The sequence below is a fragment of the Mustela putorius genome, unplaced genomic scaffold (genome assembly GCF_011764305.1).
Source record: "Mustela putorius furo isolate JIRA1106 unplaced genomic scaffold, ASM1176430v1.1 tig00000876_pilon_pilon_pilon, whole genome shotgun sequence".
Classification (NCBI taxonomy): Eukaryota; Metazoa; Chordata; class Mammalia; order Carnivora; family Mustelidae; genus Mustela; species Mustela putorius.
Window position 1 is genome coordinate 1136659 of NW_025421506.1, and position 25056 is coordinate 1161714.

General features: G+C 40.4%; 1 long non-coding RNA gene across 1 annotated transcript; it reads right to left on the bottom strand.

Moving 5' to 3' along the window:
- Positions 1–22035: 22035 nt before the first annotated feature.
- Positions 22036–22535, bottom strand: LOC101673265. The gene is made up of 3 exons (XR_001176619.2): positions 22509–22535; positions 22242–22360; positions 22036–22121 (listed from the first exon to the last, which is right to left on the bottom strand). It is a non-coding gene; the product is annotated as an uncharacterized LOC101673265 (long non-coding RNA).
- Between the last annotated feature and the right edge of the window lie 2521 nt (positions 22536–25056).

Sequence of the window (25056 nt, forward strand, 5' to 3'; positions counted from 1 at the left end):
ACCCAGATGTGGAGTTGCTAGACCATATGGTAACCCTATTTTTAATATTTTGAAGAACTGCCATATTGTTTTCCACAGTGGCCATGCCAGTTTATATTCCTACCAGTGGTGCACAAAGGTACCAATTTCTTCACACCTTTGCCAACACTTGTTCTTTCCTTTTCTTTTCTTTCTTTTTTTTCTCTTCCTTTGCTTTTTTCCCTTCCCTCCCTCTTTTTCTTTTTCTCTCTTCCTCCCTTCCTTCTTTCCTTCCTTCCTGTCTGCCTTGCTTTTCTTTTCTTTTCTTTTTTTTTTTTTAGAATTTTTTTATTTAATTTTTTATTTTTTATAAACATATATTTTTATCCCCAGGGGTACAGGTCTGTGAATCACCAGGTTTACACACTTCACAGCACTCACCAAAGCACATACCCTCCCCAATGTCCATAATCCCACCCCCTTCTCTCAGCCCCCCTCTCCCCAGCAACCCTCAGTTTGTTTTGTGAGATTAAGAATCATTTATGGTAATAGTCGTTCTAATAAATTTGAACTTAGATTTGTAAGCTGCAGCTGTGAAACACAGCTGAGTGGGTTAAAATAACAGTCATGGATCATTGCTCATGAATCCACAGGGTGGCAACTTGGGTTATGGTCAGCTGGGTGGTTCTCTGGTCTTGGCTGGGCTCACTCACATCTCTGTGGCCAACATCTGGATTAGCTGGGGCCTGGCTACTCGAGGGAGGGCCCAGCTTGTGGCCAATCTTTCAGTAGGCAGGCTTGGGCTTATTCACATGGTGGTAGCTGAGTTCACATAGTGACAGTGGAAACATCAAGAATTCTTGAGGCCAGGGCTCAGAAGTTGCTCATCACTTACATCACAGTCATTGGAAGACATAAGATCCCAGGGTAGAGCAACAGATTTTTGGTGGTAGGAGCTGCGCTGTCACCCTACCAAAAGAACAGTGGAAACAGGGAGGATTGAAAATTGTGGCCATTTTTGCAGTCTACCACAGGATTCTAGAATATTGGTGGGAGTAGGGTGAGAAATTTGCCAGAAGATCATTAAGATTTTTGTAATAAACAGTTAGTTTTGTCTGTCTGGTACAAATTTTCCAGAACTCGTTTAAATATTGAGGGTAAGAACTGGGAAGCTATAAATGAATTTGAAATTTTTTCAGAAAACCTTGGGATTTAGCCACAAAAGTACCATATATTAATTTTTAAACATAAACTTATAATTTTGGAATAATTTTAGATTTACAGTAAAGTTCCAAGGATAATACAGAGTTCCTGAATGTCCTTCACTCAGCCTCTTCTCCTGTTAACATCTTATTACCATGGTACATATGTCAAAACTAGGAAACCAACATTGGTACATTACTATTGACTAAACTCCAGACTTTATTTGGATTTCACCAGTTTTCTTCATTAATGTTCTTTTTCTGTCCCAGGATACAATCTAGGAAACCATATTTCATTTAGACAGTTACTTTTTAAAAAAAGACTTTATTTTTAGAGCACTTAAAAAAAAAGATTTATTTATTAATTTGACAGAAAGAGAGAGAGAGAGGGAAAGAATGCAAGCAGGCTTCCTTTTGAGCAGTGAGCCCCATGTGGTGCTCAATCCTAGGACCCTGGGATCATGACCTGAGCCGAAGGGAGAGGCTTAATGACTGAACCACACAGGTGCCCCTTTAGAACAGTTTAGGTTCACAGCAGAATTGAGGTGAAGATACAGAGATTTCTTGTACACCCCAGCACCCACACATACATAGGCTTCTCCATTATCAGCATCCTCTACCAGAGTAGTACTTTTTTTTTTTAACAATTAGTGAAGCTAATTGACACATCATAATCACCCTAAGTCCATGGTTTACCTTAGGGTTCCCTCTTGATGATGGATAGTCTGTGGTTTGGACGAATATATAGTGACATGTATCCATCATGATAGTATCATATGGAAGACTTCACTGTCCTAAAAATCCTCTGTGCTCCCCCTATTCATTGCCCCCTCTCCCTCCCTAACTCCTGGCAAACACCGATCTTTTAACTACCTCTATAGTTTTGCCTTTTCCAGAATGTCATGTAGCTGGAATCATTCAGTGTATAGCCTTTTCCAATTGGCTTCCATCACTTAGTAATAGACAGTAAGTTTCCTCCATGTCTTTTCATGGCTTGATAGATCATTCCTTTTTAATACTGATAATAGTCCATTGTCTGAATGTACCGTGGTTTATTTGTAAAGTCCCTCACTGAAGGACTTCTTGGTTGCTTCCGAGTTTGGGCAATGGCAAATAAAGCTGCTATGAACGTCCATCCGCAGGTTTCTGGGTGGAGATAAGTTTTCAACTCCTTTTGGTAAATATTAGGGAGCGTGATTACTGGATCACATTTTAAGAGTGTGTTTAGTTTTGTAAGAAACTGGCAAACTCTTCCAAAGTGGCTTACCATTTTGCATTTCCATGAGCAATGAATGAGAGCTCCCCATCCTCACCGTCCTTGGCGCTGTCAGTGTTCTGAATTTCGGCCAGACTAATAGCTGTGTGGCACTATCTCATTGTTGTTTTAATTTGCAGTTCCCTAATGACATGTGATGTTGGGCGTCTTCTCATGTTTATTTGCCATCTGTATGTCTTCTTCCTTGGGATGTCTGTTAAGGTCGTTGGCCCATTTATTTTCCTTAAAGATTTATTTATTTATTTGAGAGAGAGAGAGAGGGAGATAAAAGAGAATGTGTGGGAGGAGGGCAGAGAGAGAGAGGGAGAGGGAAGAAAGCCTTAGGCAGACTCCTCACTGAGTCTGAAGCCCAATGCCCAGCTTGATCTCATGACCCTGAGAGCATGACCTGAGAAAAAACCCGAGAGTTAGATGCTTACCTGACTGTATCACCCAGGTGCCCTTCATTGGCCCATTTTTTAAATCAGTTTTTTTGTTTTCTTGTTGATGTGTTTTAAGGGCTCTTTGTGTATTTTGGATGAAAGTCATCCATTAGATGTGTCTTTTGAAAATATTTTCTCTCATTCTGTGTCTTCTCTTCTTGTTCTCTTTTGGCCTTACCTTTTATAGAGCAAAATTTTAAAATTTCAACCAACTTTAATTTTAACTGGTAAAAAATTCTCAGACTGAGTAGACACACCATGATGAGGCTGTTCTTGATGAAAGGCAATGTGGTTGCTCTGCGGGCGGTCCTCTGCTTGGTGTGGCCCATCCTCTCAGGTCCTAGCTAAGTCACTGGCCAAGTCAGACTCCAGCTCTTGGCTCCCCCCTGTGTTATGGCCCTGAGGTTTTTTCCCTCCTTTCCAAGCTTCAGCAAGCCTCCCTCTCTCCTGAGCCTCTTCTCGCTCCAAGCTTCCCTCTCTCAGGACCCCTCAGACTCTTTTCTCACAACCCCCTCTCCCCAGAGTCATTTCTCAGCCCACACAACCCCTTTCTCAAGCCTCTCTTAAATGCAGAGAATTAAATGTATGTGGTGGTTGGAGCCAGATTCCGCTGGCTGGACGGCTTCTTTAGGAAAAGTTGAGTGTTCTTGGCTTACAGCTGCGAGTCTCCGTGGTGAGGAGAGCTGCAGGGGACAAGTTCTTTCCCATCTACTCCTCTTCCCTGCTCACTTGAGTGCTGCTCTTAGCCATGCGAATAGGACAGATCTCATGTTAGGTCCAAAAAACAAAAACAACCCACCCAGGGTGGCTCAGTGGCTCAGTGGTTTGAGTGGAGGGCTCTTGATTTCAGTTCAGGTCATGATCTCAGGGTCCTGGGATCAAACCACAGTTCCCTACCCAGTGGGGCTCAGCGCTCAATCCCCTACCCAGGGGAGCTCCACGCTCAGTAGGGAGTCTGCTGGAGGATTCTCTCTCTTCCTCTGCCCCCCACCCCCCACCGGCCATGCTCTCTCTCTAAAATAAATAAATCAATCTTAAAAAAAAAGAAGAACCCAAACCAACTAATCAAACAAAGCTGTCATGTAGGGAGAGTTGATTAAATAATTATCCTTTTTGTCTTTTTATAGATATAACAAACTTGTGCTAGAGACAGAGATATCAGGCTCCTCCTGTACCCCTAGTCTATTCTATTTTTTCCCGCAGGTCAGTTGGAGACTTTCCACCTCTTTTGACTTCAGGACCTTCTCCAGAGCTGTAACTTTGTTAGGGCTCTGCTGTGCATGCCAGACATGAGCTTTGGGGAACGGAGCCAACAGAGGGCTGGTCCCAAAGGCCCCACAGCTTGTTTTCTTGACCAGTGCCTGATGTCAGCCAGCCTCCTGGTCATTTGCTGCCTCCTCAGAAGGTAGAGTGAGGCACGCACAGCTGCCTGACCCCTGGGTGGGATAATGTGCCTGCCTTTCGAGTGAACTAATCAGCAAGGCGAAGGCAGAAGCAGTTTGTTCCCCCTGAGTGATTTTTTTGCCTCCAGAAAGTTATTATCTTCCCGGGTGTACTCAGTGACTCATGACTTGTCAGCACCATTCAAAACATTACTCTTTCTCTCTTTCTTTCTTTCTTTCTTTTTTTTTAAGATTTTATTTTTATTTGAGACAGAGAGAGAGAGAGAAAGAGAGACAGAGCACAAGCAGAGGGAGCAACAGGCAGAGGGAGAAGCAGGCTCCTGGCTGAGCAAAGAGCCAGATGTGGGACTCGATCCCAGGACTCCTGGATCATGACCTGAGCCTAAGGCAGATGCCTAACTGACTGAGCCACCCAGGCACCCCCTAAACATTATTATTTCCGTCCACATGACATAATACATGTGCTCTTACGGTTCATGTTTTTATTGCACGCACACCTGATACCACCCAGGCAGCAGCCAGTCCAGTCCCTATGTGCACATTCATCCTGGACATGTTTGAGTTCCATGCCTGGATTTACTTAAGCAATACAGTGTTTTCTGGGGTCATGCGAAGATCTCAAATGAAAGCAAATTACTGCTTTGCTCAAAACACAACAGAGATTTACAAAGTAGCAGAAAGAAACCTTTAGAACTTGCTATGGAAGTCTCCAGGTAATTAACTCGCATGAAAAACTAAGTAGGCATGCCAATCCTTTTCTTCCTCCCAGGTTGGTAACGTCCTCAAGCCTGGAGGGTTAGCTGTGTCCCAGCCCATTTTCCTCTTTTTGTCTGGGTTAAATTTTCTTCCTAAATATTTCATGTTGTCCTCTGTGTTCTGCAAGCCCAGCTGTCTGCTCTCTTGCTCTCTGTTAATTTGTGCAGTTAAACAGTTTGCAAGGTCTTCCTTCGCAAGCACTTCAATGTCAAGCTGCTTCTATTATTCCTAAGACTTGTTGTCCTTGCTCCTATATCTTAAGGGTTCGTTTTCTTTCTTTGCTGTTTGGTTTTTCTCTATTTTCTATTCAACTAGGTTATTCTGCTCAGGATAGCCAGCACAGAGGCACAAAACAGGCTGCTGACAAATTTTGCTGAATAAGTGCATTGAATAAGTACATTGAATCAGTGCTCTCTTACTTATTATCTCTCTGCTCGGTCTTTTTCTAATTTGTCACTCCTTTAGTGGAAATAAGGGTACTACACTGTTTAAAAAAAACAGATCTTCTCTGATAAAAATTGCTCCCCAAATCCAAGATATTAGAGATTTAGAGATGACAATGCGTATCATATTTTTCTATTATGTCAGGTTGAGCCACTTTGTATTTTTGTTTTGTTTTTCAAACATTGCCTTTTGCTTTTGAGCAATTGTGAGACTTGTTATTTAAAATACACACAAACACACCCAGTTCAATTCCACAGGGTATGCATACCCAATGGCCTTTAATGTTTTAAAATAAATACCCAATTTAATCAGTGAAGGACTGAAGTGAGGCCCTTATATTGGATGAGATCAGATGCAGTTGACCTCAGCACGGCTTCCCTTGGGCCCCAAAGTCCTCAATTGAGTGGGTCAGTGGAGAGAAACACCTGGGGCTCAGGCATAGGGCTCCTGTGGGGTGGGGTCCTTACCAAGCCTGAGAAGCTTGATTCTTATTTTGCCACTGCCCTTTTATCTTCCATCTCCACATTTTATGTATTATCTTCCTTTTATACTCCTGATCTGTGCGTTTCCGTTTTCATTATGTTTACAAACATCAGCTTCTCCTAATTTTTTTTTTAAGATTATTTATTTATTTATTTGACAAAGAGAGAGATCACAAGTAGGCAGAGAGGCAGGCAGAGAGGGGGGGGGGGAAGCAGGCTGTCTGCTGAGCAGAGAGCCTGACATGGGGCTCAATCCCAAGACCCTGAGATCACGACCTGAACCAAAGGCAGAGGCCCAACCCACTGAGCCACCCAGGCGCCCCAGCCCTAAGCTTCTCCTAATTCTTAATCCAGATGCAGACACTAGAACCCACATCCCTACCTGAGGACAGAAAGCAGTTCCCAGGGACTTCTGTAAAACATTTCAGCCTCCAGGATCTAGCGTCCTGAGAAACCCTCTTTCCTGAGACTTTTTACTTACTTCACAATCTCTTGTGATCAGCATTTTATCAGTTATCTGTGATCATCATAGCTCCTCTTTGAGCCAATTCCTGACAAAGGGATTAAGACAGTGTATGAGTCTGTGAAGGCTGCCATCAGAAAATACCAGAGACAGGTGGCTGAAACAATAGAAATGCGTTTTCTCACAGTTCTGGAAGCTGGGAACCTGAGATGAAGGTGTTGGTGTTGGCAGGTTTGGGCTCTCCTGAGGCCTCTCTCTTTGGCTCTCAGATGGCTGCCTTCTTTCCATGTCATGGTTTTTCCTCTGTCTGCACATTCCTGGTGTCTCTGCTTCTTCTTATAAGGCCACTACTTCTATTGGATTAGGCCTTCATTCTTCTAACTTTATTCAACCTTAATTGCCTCTTAAGAGGCCTTTTCTCCAAATATAGTCACATTGCAGGGTGAGGGCTTAACATATGAATTTGGGGGAACATAATTTAATTCATAACAGATAGAATGTTGGACAACTATTAACCAATTTTTGTAGTAGTAGATCCTCTGCTAAAAAATTTTTCCATCTATCTGTTATAAAGCAGCTAAGTGCTTGGGCTTTGTATCTAATCTTTGCACCTGCAGAATGAGGATTAAAAAAGTGTCTAGCTTATCAGGTTGTTATGAGGATGATATAAATTAAAACATGTAACATGCTTATTAAGGTTGTTAGCATATAAAAATTGCTCGAGGAGTGTTAGCTATTTTTCTTTTTCTTTTCTTTCTTTCTTTCTTTTTTTTTTTGGCTTAAAGCTTAGCTGGAGCCCTTTGCTCTTAGCCCATCTATGACAGCAACCTTCATTAAAGTTTTTTTCTCTACTCAAGTTTGTTGTTGTTTTTTTTAAAAGATTTTATTTATTTATTTCAGAAGGAGAGAGAAAGCATGAGCAGGGTGAGGGACAGATGGACAGATGGATCCCAGGACCCTGGGATCATGACCTGAGCCAAATGCAGACACTTAACCGACTGAGCCACCCAGGCCTCCTCTCTACTCAAGGTTTGAACAAATATGAATCAACTTTATTTTTCTTATCTTTTTATTGTTTTCTTCAAATTTTAATTTAAATTCTAGTTAGTTAACATATAGTGTAATATTGGTTTTAGGAGTACAAGTTAGTGATTCATCACTTACCTTGAACACCCCGTGCTCAACAGAACAAGTGCCCTCCTTAATACCCATCACCTATTTAACCCTTTCCCTACCCACCTTCCTCCATCAATCCTCAGTTTATTCTCTGTAGTTAAAAGTCTTATGGTTTGCTTCCCTCTCTTTTTTCCCCCTTCTCCTACGTTCCTCTGCTTTGTTCCTTAATTTCCACATATGAGTGAAATCACATGATATCTGTCTTTCTTTGTTAGCTATTTTTATTATCAAGCTACTTGTTATTACCACACCTGGGATGCCTGAGTGGCTCGTTTGTTGAGCATCTGACTTTTGGTTTTGGCTCAGGTTGTGATCTTGGAGTCATGGGATGGAGTCCTACATCAGGCTTTGCATTTAGCACGGGGTCTGATGAAGATTCTGCCCTCTCTTTCTCCCCCTTTCTCGAATAAATTTAAAAAAGAACAAGAAAAAGAAATGTGCCTTCCTATGATGGCTCTAATTGCATCCTCCAAAATTCATATGTTGAAGTCCAACTCTTAATATCTCAGAAAGTAAGTGTTTGGCAATAAGTGGTGATTAAATTAAAATGTAGCTGTTAGAGTGGGCCCTATTCAAACACCACTGATATCCTTATAAGAAGAGGAAAAGACACTGGGGGTGTGTGAGCACAGAGGGACACCTGTGGGAGGGAGACCCAAGGAGATGGCCTTCTGCAAGTCAAGGAAAGAAGACTGCCAGCAGCTTGATCATGGACGTCTAGTCTCTAGAACTGTGAGAAAATAACTTTCTGGTATTTCATGGGCACCCAAATAGACCAGCACACTCCTCAAAAAGAATGAGCCTGATGATATCCAACTTATTCCCTTCTATTATAAGAGAATTAGAAAGGTGCTCTCTTTGCTAGGATGACAGGACCCAAATGAGAGTCATTGCATCAGAAAGAGTGATTTCATGAACTGTCAGGGAGTGGTACTGTGGGTTTTAAAAGGGAGTCAGCTTCTCTTATTGATGATACTTCTGTCATATATTTTTGTCCTTAGGAGGAATGTGTTGGATTACTTGCTTGGTAATCCTTCTGAGATGCAGATTTAACAGTGGTAATGCATACCTTAGCACACATTCTCAGTATTTCTCGGAACGAAAAACATTTCTTTTGGTTTTGTTTTAAGACAGCTGACCTAAAAATTTTCTTTTTTGGTTAAACTTTTCTTATCCTTAGAGGAACATTTCTAGTTGGAGAAAGATTGAAGGTAAGCAAAGGACACATTGGCTTGAATAGCCCAGCTACAAAGTGAACGCTCCCTGGCTGGTCATCAGGGCCAAAAATAACAGGAGCCAGGTGTCCAGCACTTAAGCTGTTCCTGATTTTCTAGCAGAGACCAAGTCAGGCTCATGTTCCTAGAGTGGCCTTGTGACACCGTCTGGAGAATGAGCAAGGATATGTGCATAACATCAGACCATTCCGTGAGAATGAGCCTCACTTATGGAGAATTTATGTCTGATAGTTTTCCCATTTCTGGAACATGCCAGAAGACTGAACTTCTAACAGACAGCTCTAAGTGAGAGGCATGTTTACATCTGAGAAACCTCTATCGTGATGAGAAGAAAATATTGTTTTTGGCCGTGTAACCACGGAGACAGACTCCTCCACTCAGAGAATAAAAAAAAATCTGCTTCCTTATGCTCCCTTTTTTGGTCCCATTGAATTAGGTGTTGCAAACTGGTCGCCCACAGGCCAGATTTGGTTCCTGGATGGGTTCTGTTTGACCTGCATGGTATTTGCACAGGTTTTACATTTGAGCGTGTTTAGACAAAGCATGCACTTTCCAGTTTGGCACGATGGCCGCCACTCCCTGTTGTCCTACACACCACATGCTGGTTCCCGCGTATTTATGTGACTGGCCTGGCTCCCGAATGCATTTAGCTTGCGGCCCTTATTAAATTGTTTCCTGGCCACAGTCAGAGACTTAGCCTCAGTGCAAAAAAAGATTATTTTGTTAAGCTTTTATTGCTTATTACACATGGATCAGAGAATACTTACATCTGCAGTGAAGATATTGGAGGGATTTGAAATACTGCCACCAAGGCAAATCCTACCGTAGTCAGCAGGGAATGGACAACCAACTCCCTGAGTGAGTCATGTACTTCCCCCAGGAGTTCTTAGCTCTGAGCCTAGATCTGGATGATCTAAAGTGGTCCCTGCTAGCCCACATGTGGGTTCAGAGTGCTCAGAATGTGGCTAGTCTGATTGGAGACGTGTCCTGGCTATAAAATGCACACTGGGTTTCCAATACTGAACACCAACATAGTGTGAGATAATGGTTCACTCACAGCTTTTATATTAATACTTTAAGATAACAGTTTTGAGATACTGGGTTAAGAGTTAATTTCATTTGTTCCTTTTTTATCTTTTTAAATGTGGTTACTAGAAAATTTATAATAGCAGATGTGGCTCAGATTGTGTTTTTATTGGACAACGCTAGACCAGAAGCTAACCAAAATGAATTCTTAACTACATCATATTTATTAACTTCACAGTACCATATGCTGAGTTTATTTGTAGCGGCCCTTCTATCAAACCAATAATGAATGACTATTTTCAGTTTCCAGAAGAACACTTTCTGGGTTGTGGTATTAAAGATAAATGGGCTTGCTGAAGGGGAAGAAGCGGGCTAGGAAGATCATCATCAGGTCAACACAAGAGAAGAGTTTGGGCTGGAAATTTGCTGTTGCTTTGACGTGTGACATGATGTCTCAAGTTTGTTACTCATATTTCTCTATCAGGCAGCTCCTACGCTTCTTTTAATGTGTTTGCTCACACACATGCCCACCCGTGGACACATATTCATGTATGTAAATACACACACTCACACACACAGCTGTAGCTAGGAGCCTCTCTTAGGGGTTCTCCTGACATCTAATTAAATTCCTTACCAGTGGGATTCCTTACCTTGGAATTCTTTTAAAACCCTAGTGGTTGTTAGAAATCATTCGTGGACTCTTTCTTTCTTGGTACAAAAATTAAAGAGACAAGAAAGTACTGAAATTGATCTTGGATAGTGTATGAGGAACTCGGAGGCAGATAGGATCCTGGAAAGGGACTAGAAGCTGGAGGAGGAAGACAGAGAACCTTCTGTCACTTCCCAGTCCATATCCTCCGGGTCTGCTGCTTCTCCCATAACAGGTGGTGCCAAGAGGAAGTGATGTACACTTACTGTGCAGATCTAAGTGGATAGCAAATGTGAGTGCCTTTTAATCTCTTAGGATTCCCAAGCTAATATTTTTTATTAGGGAATATATGTATTTATTCCATAATCATTATTGTCAACAAATATTTAAGTCACTACATGCAAGGTACCATCCCAAGAGCCGTGCTCTGTTTTGGAACAGGCTAAACCAAAAGCTATGTTCATTGTGAACTTGACCTTGTATGTCCTACAGCCTCCACTGTGGCAGAAAAGGAATCGACTCTTACATACAGGTTTCATTTTACTAGACTGTTAACCCACGCGTAACTGTTTAGAAAGTTAATTTTGAGATTGGTGAATTTAACCTTGGTCCTGTTTGTTGTACCCAATAAATAGATTATTTAAAAATTTTTTGCTATCCCTTTTACTCAAGAACAATTGTGTCCTTTTTAATTGGTGCTCTAGAGGGGACATCTCTCAAGGACTGAGCATATGTCGCTGAGGACTTGAGAAACAGATTAATTTGCTTAGGGCTTCAAGCACTTGGGTTTGCTCCCCTCTACTCTTTCTCATTGTAAGTTCCTTTTTCTATGGTTTTAAAAGGGAAATACCTTTGAGCTCTTTTGATGCTCTGTGCCATCAGAATAACTTTTCATTATTTCAAGATCACATTTCTAAAAAATCTAAAAGAAAAACATCGGGTTGGGGAGAAACACAGCATAGAATGTAAACTGCCTTCTCCACTCACTGCTGTGTTTCTTTAACTTTGGTTTTAATCGGCCAACTCTGTTTCAGTCTCGTTTGTTTCTGAGCAGAAACATAAATCTTGGCGAGAGGCAAGAAGATAGGTAAGAGAGATGAGGTAGAAAATAAGCTTTACTAGGAAAGAGGGAATGTCACCGTGGATAAGGAGAGTCAAAGGCGCAGGAGAAGGTGAATGTGGTGACGACCAAGAGTCTCTACTTGATCCAGCTCCTGCTGGCTCTTCTGGGCCCTCTTTTCAACTAGGCCTCAACCTTGGCCCATATAAACTACAGACTCTCAACACAAATGATTTTATCCACTCCGCTGTCCCTCTTCTGGTAGCTCAAGGTCACATCCCTAGGATGACCTTCAAGCTGCTGAAGTGCCTTCCTCAGAAAGTACAAAGTGCCAAAAGAATTTATTGTTTGTTCTAGCCAACACTTGATATCAGGCCCCTGACTGTTCTTTTCTTCAGAGATTTACTAAACAGGGCTTAAAATGGTAAATCCTCCCTCTGTCCCTTTGAGACGGATATACATATCCTACAACCCAGGAGTGTCCTTCTCAAGGACCTGACAGCCACCTGTCCTTTAAATGTAATTTTTAAAATGTAATCACTAGGAAGGTTAGGACCTCTGTCTCTCAGTCTCTGTGGGAGAACAGAATCCTAACTTTAGTACTTAGCAGCTACTAGACACTGCTGGCCTAATGGCATCTAAACTGATCAGCCTTTATAATTTTTCACGTCCCTGAGTTCCTGCTTGCCCACTTTTTACTTCCTCATTCTTCCTTTAAAACAGCCAGTCAACTCTGTTCGAATTGAAATTGAGTTTGGTTCATGCTAGGCCCTCTTTCCATTTGCAGTAGCATATTATTAATTAAAAACCTGTCCTTGCTACTTTAACTAGCATCTGGTTTTGTTTGTCTTGAATAGCATGTATCCTAGAGTGGCCCCCAGTGAGTCCATCCTTCTTTATTCCCCTTCTCTTGGGTGTATGGAATGTATGACTTGCTTCTAACCAATGGAATATTACATGGTGACCCAACTGCCACTCCCTTGATTAGGTTACATTATCTTAGCATCTTAGCAGATGAGAGAGAGGGAGAGATCCTTCTGATGACCTTGAAGAAGCAAGTAGCCATGTTATAGACTGCCAGTGGAGAGGACCAGGTGGCAGGGGAACTATGGGGGCCTTTACCAGCTGAGGATGTCCTCTGGCAATGAGCTAGTTGAAGCTAGTAAGAAGCCAAGGTGCTCAGGCATATAGCCACAAGGAGCTGAATCCTGCCAACAGCCTCCATGGACTCCTTCCTGATCATGGAAGTTGTGAGATAAAAAGAATGAGTGCTTTAAAATGTTTAATTGTGGTGATTTTTTATGCACTAGAAAATGAAAACAATTACTACATAAAATTCTATGCTAAGATTATATTTTTACTTTTAAAGATTTTTTATTTTCATTTTTTACTATAAAATTTCAAACATACTGTTGAATTAAAAAAAAAAAAAGATTTATTGGGATGCCTGGGTGGCTCAGTTGTTAAGCATCTGCCTCTGGTTCAGGTCATGATCCCAGGGTCCTGGGATTGAGCCCCATATCCCTCTCCCACTCCCCCTGTTTGTGTCCCCCAACCTTTCTCTGTCTCTCTCCGTCTGTCAAATAAATAGATAAAATCTTTTAAAAAAAGATTTGCTTATTTATTTGAGAGAGAGACCATGAGCATGGTGGGGAGGGGTGGAAGAGAATCTTAACCAGACCGTGCGCTGAGCGTGTAGCTCCACACAGGGCTCGATCTCATGACCCTGAGAAGGAAACCTGAGCTGATACCAAGAGTCAGTCACTTAATTGACTCTGCTACCCAGGTACCCCTGAAAGACTTTTAGATGAACACGTGAATACCTCTCACTTAGATTTTATTAACATTTTATTATACTTTCTTTATCACCTATCTTTTTATCTATCAATCTATCTTATTTCTTGGTACATTTCAAAGTAAAATTTGACATCAGTTCACTTTCCCCTAAATTCAATATTCCTTGATAGTTTTTAATGCATAACTTACATGCAGTGATATGTATGCAAATTCTAGTTGTACATTCATTTGACAAATGCATACACCTGTGTAACCCAAACCCCTATCACGATAATTAGTGAAACTTTCCATCACCCCACAGAGCTCTCTCATGTTTCTTCCCAGTTACTTCCTGTTTCCAGCCCCACCCGACCCCCCAACAGAAGGAAGCGTTGTTCTATTTCTCCCACATATTGGTTCCTGTCCTGGAACTTCATGTAAGTGGAATCATATAATATGTACTCTCTTGTACAAAGTTTCTTTTATTTAACAATGTTTTGAGATTTATCTGAAAAATTGAGTCGATAGTTTCTTAGGAAATTGTTATATAATGAAATTGAAAAACCATATCAACTATTTACCTTAAAGAGAGCATGAAGGTCTAGAGGTATTGGGGGCAAGTGATTTCAAACTTTTAACAAACATAATTTCTACCAAGTTTAAATTATTTCTTAGCATAGATGTAGTTAGAAAACTGTTGCTTTACCCACCTACTAGAGCCCCAGTACAAAAATCAATCAATATAACACTCAGAAAAGTAGATAAATGAATTTCACTTTGCAACAAGCCTGAATACAATATTAAACTGAATCCATATGCCTCATAAAAATAATGCATAACCAAATAGAGTTTATCCCAGGATTACAATGATAGCTTAGTATTTTTAAAAAACCCTATGAATATAATACATTATCTCAACAGTAAATCACAACAAAACCCAAACACTGGATTATCTTGCAAGATATGGTAGTAGAGGTCTTTGAGGACTTCTGATTAAACATGAAAGTGGGACATGTGCTCAAATAGTTCCAAACCTTTACTAAAATAACTGCAAGGAGATGCAAAAGGGTAGAAACTTTAACAGAGAAAGAAAACTGGCTAGGAGACTGTAGCTGACTAGAGGAGTCAATGCAGTCCTGGAGGAAAGAAAATAAATGGGAGAGAGGGAGAGATGCAAACCGGAAGCAATAGTTTGCACTACCTATGCTCAGAACAGCTCAGGAAAGACGATGGCAGGTACCCCTAAAAGGTAAGGATATGTGTGGGCTGAAAACAAAATGTTCTGCTCAAAGGTTCTGTCAAGAAGTGTTAGACCTTCAGATTCCCTCTTCACCTTGCATAACCAAAGGACTCTCCCTCTCTGGCCATGGAAGAAGACTGCAGGTGTATTCTCTGGAGATGTTGAGGCAGAGATGTGGACTACCACATCAACTACCAGTGATGGTTGAAGCAGGGTACCATGTTGGAAGCAGGGTAATTAAGTTGAAAACAGTGAGATTCCAGGTTCCCTTTCAGTGCCCAGGACCGGTAGCTAGGCTTATGTTCCTAGGGAAAATAGAGCATTCATTATTCTCTGGGAAAAATGACCAGACCAGAAGAAAAAACCTATAGAAATAAATATTCGTGCTCCCCAATGGCATGGCTGGGTCCATCCCAATACCCTATCATGAGGGCCACCGTTCTATAAGCCTTATCCATAAATAAAAATACAAAGCTTTTTTTAGAGTAAAAATATAACTGAGGGGGTACCTGGGTGGCTCAGTCTGTTAAGAATCTGACTCTTGATTTCAACTCAGGTTTTGATCTCAGGGTCATGAGGTCAAGCCCCATGTTGGGCTCCATGCTGGTCATGGAGCCTACTTTAAAAAAAAAAAAAAGGAACAAAACAAAACTAATAATCATCATACATTTAAGGAAATATCTTGAAGTGAAATGTTTGTTATGAGAACAGATGTTAAAACAGAAAAAGAAACTCGGAGGAAAGAGAAACAAAGCAGAAAGTAGAATAAAACTTCACAAAGTCTTTAATTAATATTCTCAGAGAGATAAGAAAAGATTGCCTTCACGAAATAAATGCAGGATGCTTTGAGAAAATTTTGGAAACCAAGAAAAGCCTTACAGGTATACAAAACATTAAGATGAAATTTTTAAAAATGCATCAAGAAGAGAAAGCTGATGAATCTTCTAGGGAGAAGCAGAGAAGAAGGTTAAAGAAGAGGAAGAGAAGACATGAGAGCTTTCCTGAAATACCAGGTCTGAGACAACTTGGAAATGTTGGTGCTTTAGTTGAAGGTCTAGGGAGGCAAGAGTGAGGACAAAAGGGATGTGAAGCAAGGGTTGTCAAGAGATGTAAAGTGATGCATTATTAGCTTGGTTACCACTTTGCAATATGCCAAAGAAAGAAAGCAGGTTGGTTAGAGCTAGGTTCACTCAACATGCAAGATTTTTTGCCAGATAGGCTGCAAGGAGCAGCCATGTTTTGGAGCAATCTATGGGAAAGAGAAGGGAGAGGGAGTTGTTTCTGCCCAGATCCTTCCCATATCTTACTTCGCATTGGTCAAAGTTTACCCTATGGGAATTAACCCTTCTGCATATCCTGTCTCTATTGGTGTCCACTTTTTGGAAGCTACCAAAGATGCCATATCTCATGCTGCCTAGTGTAGTGTTTCATTTAAGTCCTGACATGGAGCAAGGAACCAAAAACTCTGACTTGGCTGTGCACCTGTGGTCAGGGAAGGGCCTGACATTCCCGGGGCAAGTGACCAGTTGGCCTCAAGTGGCAGCACTGGCCAGTGGTGGTAGCCAAGGTGAAGAGGTGGCCAAATGCCAGAAGAGGTGCAGAAAATTTATCCAAAATTGAAGAATCAAGATAAGTCAGGAAGAAATGCGTATGTTCTTTAGAAATAGATCTACAAGTTTCAATTAAACGTTTCAACTCATAGAGGAACAATGTAACTGGGAACTCCTATAATTTGAGGATATATAATCCTTTCTAAGTATAACCCCAATGGCATAAAGCCATAAAGGAAAAGAAGCATAGATTTAAAACTTTTTTTTTAAGATTTTATTTATTTGACAGAGAGAGATCACAAGTAGGCAGAGAGGCAGGCAGAGAGGGAGGAGGAAGCAGGCTCCTTGCTTAGCAGAGAGCCTGATGCAGGGCTTGATTCCAGGACCCTGAGGCCATGACCTGAGTCAAAGGCAGGGGCTTAGCTCACTAAGCCACCCAAGCACCCCTTAAAACTTCTTTTTAACAATTAACATCACCCACTCAAAACATTTAAAATAAGATTCTGAAAGAAACAACTCTGGGTATCAATACATGACAAATAATCAATATCTTTAAAATACATGCAATTTACAAATAAATGAAAAGGATGTGAATATCCCTATTGGAAAATGGGAAAAAGTTATAAACATTCAGTTCACAAAATAAAATAATATAAATGGCTAGTTCAGAGATGATAATACATAAGTACAAATTTAAATGAAATACCATTTTAGCTTATCTTCTTGGTAATAAAACGAGCATTAAAACCTACTGTTGGGGAGGGCATTGAGTAAATATTTAGGGGTGGTAGAACTGTAAGTACACAATCTTTCTAGAGAACAATTTGGCAGTGTGTATTAAAAACTTTAAAATATGTATACCCTTACAGTTTGAAGTCTGATTCAAGGAATTTATCTGAGATTAGGACACAAAAATGTACATATGTGTTTATTTCAGCTTTTTCTTTTTTTTAAAGATTTTATTTATTTATTTAAGAGAGAGAGATTATAAGCCAGGGAGAGAGGCAGAGGAAGAGGGAGAAGGAGACTCCCCGGTTGAGGAGGGAGCTCAACATGGGACTTGATCCCAGGACTCTGGGATCATGACCTGAGCCAAAGGCAGATGCTTATCTGACTGAGCTGCCCAGGTGCCCCTAATTTCAGCTTTTATTATAATGCTAACAACACAAAACATAAAAATCCAACATTAGGTCACTAGTTATTTAAATGATAATATATCCAAATATCTGAATACTATGCAGTCCTTAAAAATATTCTTTTCTAGGGGTGCCTGAGTGACTCAGTCATTAAATATCTGTCTAAGCCTCAGGTCATGATCTCAGGGTCCTGGGATCCAGTCCCACGTCAGGTTCCCTGCTCAGTAGGAAGCCTGCTTCTCTCTCTTCCACTCCCCCTGTTTATTGTGTTCCTTCCCTCACACTCTCTCTCTCTCTTTCTGTAAAATAAATAAATAAAATCTTGGGAAAAAAATGTGCTTTTCTATTTATAGCCATAGAAAGATATTCATGGTATATTGTTAATTGAAAAAAAACCCCATCATGATATATTCCTTTTTTTCTAAACATTTACATTTATTAGATAGAAATGAAAGGAAAACTAGAGAAAAAAGAAATTTTACTTGCAAAATGTTTGCAAAGGAGTTTATTCTTTGGAAGAATTGGCCTGCTGAGTAAAAAATAAGAGAGATATTTAAAGAAAATCTCCCACATGGTTGCAGAGAGTTTAATCATGGTGGGAAAAGTTTTCTCATACAATTCTATCTGCAAGGAGTATCATATATTAGTAGCTGTTGCCATCACAAGAGGCAGGGATAAAGTTATATTTGTTAGAAGTCAGTAGTAATGGGAGTTCAGGTCACAATAGCCCAGGATATAGCACTTTGACATAGTTGAATTTATTAAGCTAAAGGAGTTTGAGAAAACAGTAGAAGGAAGATCACTGTGACCTTTCCCCTGGCCTTCTCCCTGAAAGTGGTCACAAACCCTCAGGTGAGAGATACTCTCCCTCTACCTGAAAGAAAGGAACATTGTTATCTCCAAGGACAAAGGGAGGCTCAGAAGAATCTTAAGAAAGATTCTGGCTAACTGGCTAAACCTAGTTTACATACTAACGCCATACTCCTTAACTTGTTCTATTTCTCCTCCACTGTCCACATCTCATCGGACCTGGCATAAAAAAAACTCAGTTCTAATTGTTTCTTCAGGTTTTCATTTCGTTATGAAGTTTCCTGTGTCACATAAAACTGACAAAGACAGATTAACAGGAGAAATACATTTATATGCTTTTCTCCTGTTAATCTGTCTTTGTCAGTTTAATTTTTAGATCTAGCTAGAGACTCAAAGAGGGTCGGGGGAAACTTTTTTCTCCCCTACAGTAGCATATAGGAAAGGAATAAAGGTTTCATTTATTTTGGAGACTATCGCTAGATAGTGGTTCTGTATTTTTATTTGTTTTAGAGTCAAAGGGCTCCCCCACCTCCCACCCCTACCTACTAACTCATGATAGTGGTAGACGAAAATCCACTTTGCTTTCTCAGGCAGAAAAAAGTGTGGAAAAATATATATATCACAAAGTAAATATAATTATCTCTGAGAGGTAGGATTACAGATGATCTTTTATTTATATTTTTGTCTTTTGTGTTTGACTGTATTTTCTATCATCATGTTGTTGCTTATACAAAAACATTCTGATTATAAAAGCAATAGATTCTTGTTAATATATATATTAACATATATATGAAAAAAATATATAAAATACACACAGATGAGTTAATTAACATTGAGAAGTGTAAGGAAGAAAATTGAAATTGTGTCTAACCACCCAGGAGTCTCATTTTGGTGTATTTGGTATGTTTGATACATTTTCTTCCCATAATTTTTTTCATTGTTTATTTGAATCTCTAATCTGCTTTTTTCCTCTTAGCAAGTAAAGTACATGCATATTCCACTGTTATTACTTTTTTCCCATAAAATTTTAATGGCTTCATGAACTTCTACCATATGCATATACCACATTTCTTTACCTAGTATTATTACCTATTATTTGTGTTACTTCCAATTTGGGGCTCTTAAATGATTTCAGTTCATAATGAACATCCTCATTATGTAAATCATTGTATGCATTTTAGATTATTTCCTTAGCTCCTTGGAAATAGAATTACAATGTAAAAGGTGAGAATGCATTTAAGACTCTTTATGCATGTTGTCAGGTTGACTTCTAGAAAGGTTGAGAATCAAAACCATCCACCCCGCCCCCCCACAGTCTGGACACTTAGGACTGAAACTAACTATCCCCTATGCAGTTTAGCATCTATATGAATAGGGCTGTGCTGTTCCATTGACTTCATTAGCATGGTTTTACTATTTCAGAAAGACTCATCAACTGAAACACTCATCAGCTTTTCAGTGGGAAGGACCCTAAGCTTCTCTGAATCTTTGCTCAAAATGCTTCACCTTGCTGTTCCCACCAATCCTGGACTGTTGTATCATGATCCTCACTCAGTTCTAATCAGACCCAACCCACTCAAAGCTTTAAACTTAGAGTTTTCAAAAAATTCCAACCTGGCCATCTCACATCCTAGACACAAAGTAGTGCAGAATTGGGGTTCTCTTTTATCTTATCAGGCAGTTAATTCAGGTTTGTCTTAATGAGACCAAGACCAAGCTTATTCTGATCACTGCACAATAGGCCATTAAGTCAAGGGGAAAGATGTTGGGGTAGGAAATTGTCGGCAAACCAAACGGGTGGTGAACTATTGTCCGGAAGAACTGTCTCCCATCAGCTTGAACTTTGAGCTTCTGTGTCAGGAAGAGGAGAAATCAGGAGGGCGCTGGAGCCAAAAGCTGACTGACGTCTGTAGATCCGAAGGTCACATAACTTCTTTGTCCTTTGTCAGTTGATCTTTGCATATAGGAATCTGGTCATGTTGTTTCTGTAAATCTTGAACATAGCATGGTCATCTCTGTATGTACTTATCTCCCTGTGTGAGGTAGGTTTCAGGTAAAAACAGTTTTTGCAAATCTTAGCTGTGATAGTCAGGGCTAAACAGAACTTTCTAAGCTATAGGTCATAGCAGCAAGGGAAATAGAAGCAATATGGAGTAAGACATGCTAAGTTTCTCTCTGTTACATTAGCAATTTATGCTGATGACAGTCTATACATTTTGCAGGGCGTAAAAGCCCAGGTAAGGAAATCAGTTTTGCATCAACAGATCCAAAGGGATAATACAATCAGATGTTAATCTAACCAAGCAGCCAGGCCCATTGGTGACAACCTTATAGATGGATTTAACAAACTGTAAAGAAGGATTACTGGTAGGAATACCATACATCTTTTTGCCAGGGATCTCTGGTTTATACCTGTTGTCCTAGTAAAATTATTAATAGCACCCCTTTCCTGCTTAGATTTTCCTGGTTTAAAGTATGCATTCTGAGGAGTTCTTTATTGTCAGGTAGGAACTATTCATCAGACTTCATTATGACTCTATTAATCTAGTCCTCTATAATATTATCAATAATATTTTATTACCAAGAAATATAGCCCTAGTCACTAATTGCCTGTAGGGCCAGGCCCTGGGCTGCAGGCTTCTTGTGCATTTTTTATCTCATGTAATTCTCACAAGAGTCTTCTGAGTTAAGATTATCATTATTCCCATTTTATAGACCTACTCAGAATCAAAATCCCTAGACAATATCAGAACTCTGTCCTTTTGAAAGCTCCTGGGTAATGCCAATGCATCTGTCCCTGCTTGGGAAGTCTAGAACCATTGTGCCCGCTGATCTGGGAGAGGTGATGATGTGTGTGACACAGACGTCCTGTCCTGCCCACTAGGGTCTTAGAGCTAGACAGGCCATTAGACAAGTGTATACATGTCCAATAAAAGTATATGGAATGACAAAACAAAAACAATTTAGTAACAAGTTTGATGTCTTTATTTAAAGGAAAATAATTCATGGATCAGGGAAGTACAGGGTTTCACAAGCAGTGGAACTCTCTTCCCAAGGGACTTGGGGCAACAGCAAGTTGTATAGCTTTGGAAGCAGCAACATGGACATGGGATCTGATTGACCAGGTCAGGGATTTCCTTACAAGGCTAGCAGGTCCTGTTTTCTAGGGTAAGGGGAGCTAGCTAGAGTTGAGTTCGAGAGTTGTGACTGGTGTATGTCAGGGTTCCTTTGTAGGTGTTTCCTGTAAGCACAGATGACTAAGGTTTGGATTTGTGACTTGGGCTGGGCCTGTAGGGTGGCCTCTATTTTTTGGGTCCCGATATGAGAATTGGTTTTATCAGGTATAAAGTGCTAATGAAGTTGACTTTTCAAGTATAGCCTTGCATGGAGTCTGAGAGTTGTCTTATCTATCTGAGGATGGAAGGCAGGAGTTTCTGTTTGGAATGAACAAGACTTTGGTCATAAAATTTTGGGTTTGATTTTTAAAACTTCTCTTACTTCAAAGGTCTTAACAGAAGAATTGTGGAAAAAGCAATGTATTTTAAAATATTCAAACCCAGATCTATTTTGATTTGGATCTCTTCTGGTGGCTTTCATATGTTCTTGGGAGGAAAGAATTCAAAAATTGGATCTTAATGGAACTGACTGTACAGAGAGAGGAGAGAGTGGGTACAATGAATGAAATGTTTGTGTAGATAGCAATGAAGTATTTACCTATAGGAGCATGCTGTTTGTATGCTCTCTTCCACAATTTACTTGCTACTTGAAAGGAAAAAATGTTGTCATGGCAACATTATAACAAACAAGGCAGAATTGCATGCAGATGAATCACGACTTCATATGCAAGACAAAGAAGCAAATGGTGGCCTATTAGGGCTGGCTCCATAAAGCTTAAAAATTACAGCCAACATTTAAACGAGACTTTCTTATTGTTTCTCATTTAAAAAATGAGGGACATACACAGGAGGGTAGTAGCTGTGGATTACCTTTATTTCCATAATATTACTGCATGGCGGCATAGATCTGTTGCCTCAGTCCAACCTGTGGGCATCCCAGCCTTTTTGACAGGACAGATGGGGGTTGAGGTTGGTTTCATTCATACGTGTAGTCAAGGAGTTTACACACACACACACACACACACACACGAGATGAACATGAGAAGAAACTGTCTTCTTACCAGGTTGAAAGTGCCAGGTTATATACATCATTTCCCTCAGGCTGGGAGGCAGAGAGTGACATGCCTGTTCACATGCTTGTGCTGATCCTTCCTGAAGGACAGGAAATCTTGAGAAGTATCTGCTTGAGGGCACAAATTTGAGTGTGATTGTAATTCTTTTTTTTTTTTTTAAACTTCTTAATTTTTTTTTATAAACATATAATGTATTATTAGCCCCCAGGGTACAGGTCTATGAATCACCAGGTTTACACACTTCACAGCACTCACCATAGCACATACCCTCCCCAGTGTCCATAGCCCCATGTGATTGTGATTCTTTGGAATCTTCTCTTTGGAGAAGAGAACTCTGAGTTCCATGAAGAGACACCATGTACAGGCCCCACAATCATGTACTAATATACTTTAAATTCATTGGTTTGGGCCATGATTAAATGTAATCCCTTGCTTGAAGTAGGCTATGTTCTGGAGCTAGGAAATCATTGTGTTGTAGCTTTTTTTTGGATAAAATACCATTCTTTGTTAAAAAGCTCTGAGTGTTGATCGGATGCTCTTGGCTGAGTCTTAACCTTAGTGATTCTTACACTTGAACCTGCTTCAAAATCACCTGGAGGGCTTGCCAAAATATAGATTGCTGGGCCTGCTCCTATAATTTTTGAATTTGCATTTCTGACAAGATTCCAAGTGATGCTGATGGTATTAGTGTAGGACCCACAGTTTGAGAACTACGGCTTTACCCCAAAGTCACCTGATAGAAAGTGTGGGATTATCGGTCTTGACCATTTCTTTTCCCCTTCCCACTAAGTGGCTGGGCAGTAATTCTGGAGGTCTTCAGTGAAGGAGAAGGCTGAAGCTGAGACTTCATTGTTTGAGATAGGTTTGACCAAGAGATTAAGAAAAGGACCCTCTTTAATCAGTTTCTAGGCAGTGCAAGCGGAACTGTTTTCTGTATTTTTTCTGTAATGGAGGAATGTTGAGAATAGAGATGTCAGAATGTGCTGCTTAGAGAATAGTTCTTGACCAGCAACAGGGGCATCAAAGGAAAGCTTATTAGAAATGCAAAATTTTAGACTTTACCTCAGACCTGCTGAATCAGAATTAGCATTTAACGAGCTCTCCAGGGGATTTACGTGCACTTGGATTTGAGGAGAACTGGTGTGAGAGACAGATTTGTAATGCTGGGGTCAAGATGCCTGACTTTTAGCCCAAGTTCTGCCTCTACCCAACTCTATAGTCCTTAGTGGGCTTCAGTGAGGGGTAGGGGGAGTTAGTGACCTACAAGTTTCCTGCCAGTTCTGGAGTACTGTAATTGTGCCTCACAACCTGGCAAGACTGGACTTACTTTGCCATTTCAGAAGGCTTCTGAGAAGTGTGGACCCCAGGGCCTCTGAGGTCATAGTAGTCTTCCCCCTTTTGCCTCTCCTGTGAGTTGGTATGAACCTGGGTGGCGGGGGAAACACGCCCATGTGCCAAGACATGACCTCATTCCATGTACCTGAATTCCTGGGAACCCAGAGTATAATCTCTTATTATGAATTATACTGTGAGCATCTGGGGAAAGTGCATCCAGTCTGAAAGCACTGTCTCATAAAAAAGTCCTTGTCCTGAGTACCCTTTAGGAAAACAGGTGTGTGGGCCTCTGTGCCTTGGCTGCAATCTGGTAGGTCACATGATCACAGTACTTATCTTTCATACAGAAAACATCCCCAAACTAGTAAAATGCTATCTTTAAGGGATTTGGAGGTTTCTTCCATATTGAAGTGTTAAAATAAAACCACATGTATTTTCAGATTTGAAACATGAACAGAAAGGATGGATATCTGGTGGTCCACATTAAGAAGTATAATTTCATATAGTAATATTTAGTTTGTTTGATAGGATAAACTGTTTATAAAGAATTCAGGGATATCAGTTTTCATAGAAAACATACTTTTTTAAGGCCAGCTCTGTGGATGGTGCACTTACTCTATTTCAATGCTTCTGGAGGTTTCATTTTATATTCCTTAAATAGTCCAGCATCCTGGCTTTTTATTAATTTAAGCCCACTTTCTCCCAAATCTGTTCCAATGATTTAAACATTTTTTTTGGCTGTGAGTTGTTCCCTTTTGCTATTGGAAGAGTATGATTTTATTTTTATTTATATATTTATTTATTTAAAGATTTTATTTATTTGTTTGACAGAGAGAGAGAGAGATCACAAGCAGGCAGAGAAGCGGGCAGAGAGAGAGGAAGGGAAGCAGGCTCCCTGGTGAGCAGAGAGCCTGATGTGGGGCTCCATCTCAGGACCCTGAGATCATGACCTGAGCCAAAGGCAGAGGCTTAACCCACTGAGCCATCCAGTCACCCTGGAAGAGTATGATTTTTGGATGAGATTTCTTTTGGTTGTCATTGAGAAAAAATTTTGGCCCAATTTTTGACTTGGTCTCATATTGGTGATGGGCTATTTGACCACGGATGACCCAAACCTTTCACTTTCCTTCAAAAGCAGGCATTTCCCCCTATTCTTTTGTCCTCTGCCAGTTTGGTTTTCTATAGTCAAAAGATCTTTGTTTACAACTCTTGATTTGCATCCTTTGCCAGGCAGGCGGGAGGTATATCAGAGCAGTTTGCTGGGAGAAATGCTGGCTTGGAATGGAGGCAGAGCACTGGTGTTTGTTGAGGGAGAAAATGCTATAAAAACGGTAGAGTTGGGTTTTCTGTGGACTGGCTTAGGGTCAGAGGTGAAGGGAAAACTTATCCTTGATTGAAATTCTCTTAACCTGGAGCCTCAATGGTTTGTCCACACAACCATCTTTTGGGATGGAAGCTGGAATTATGA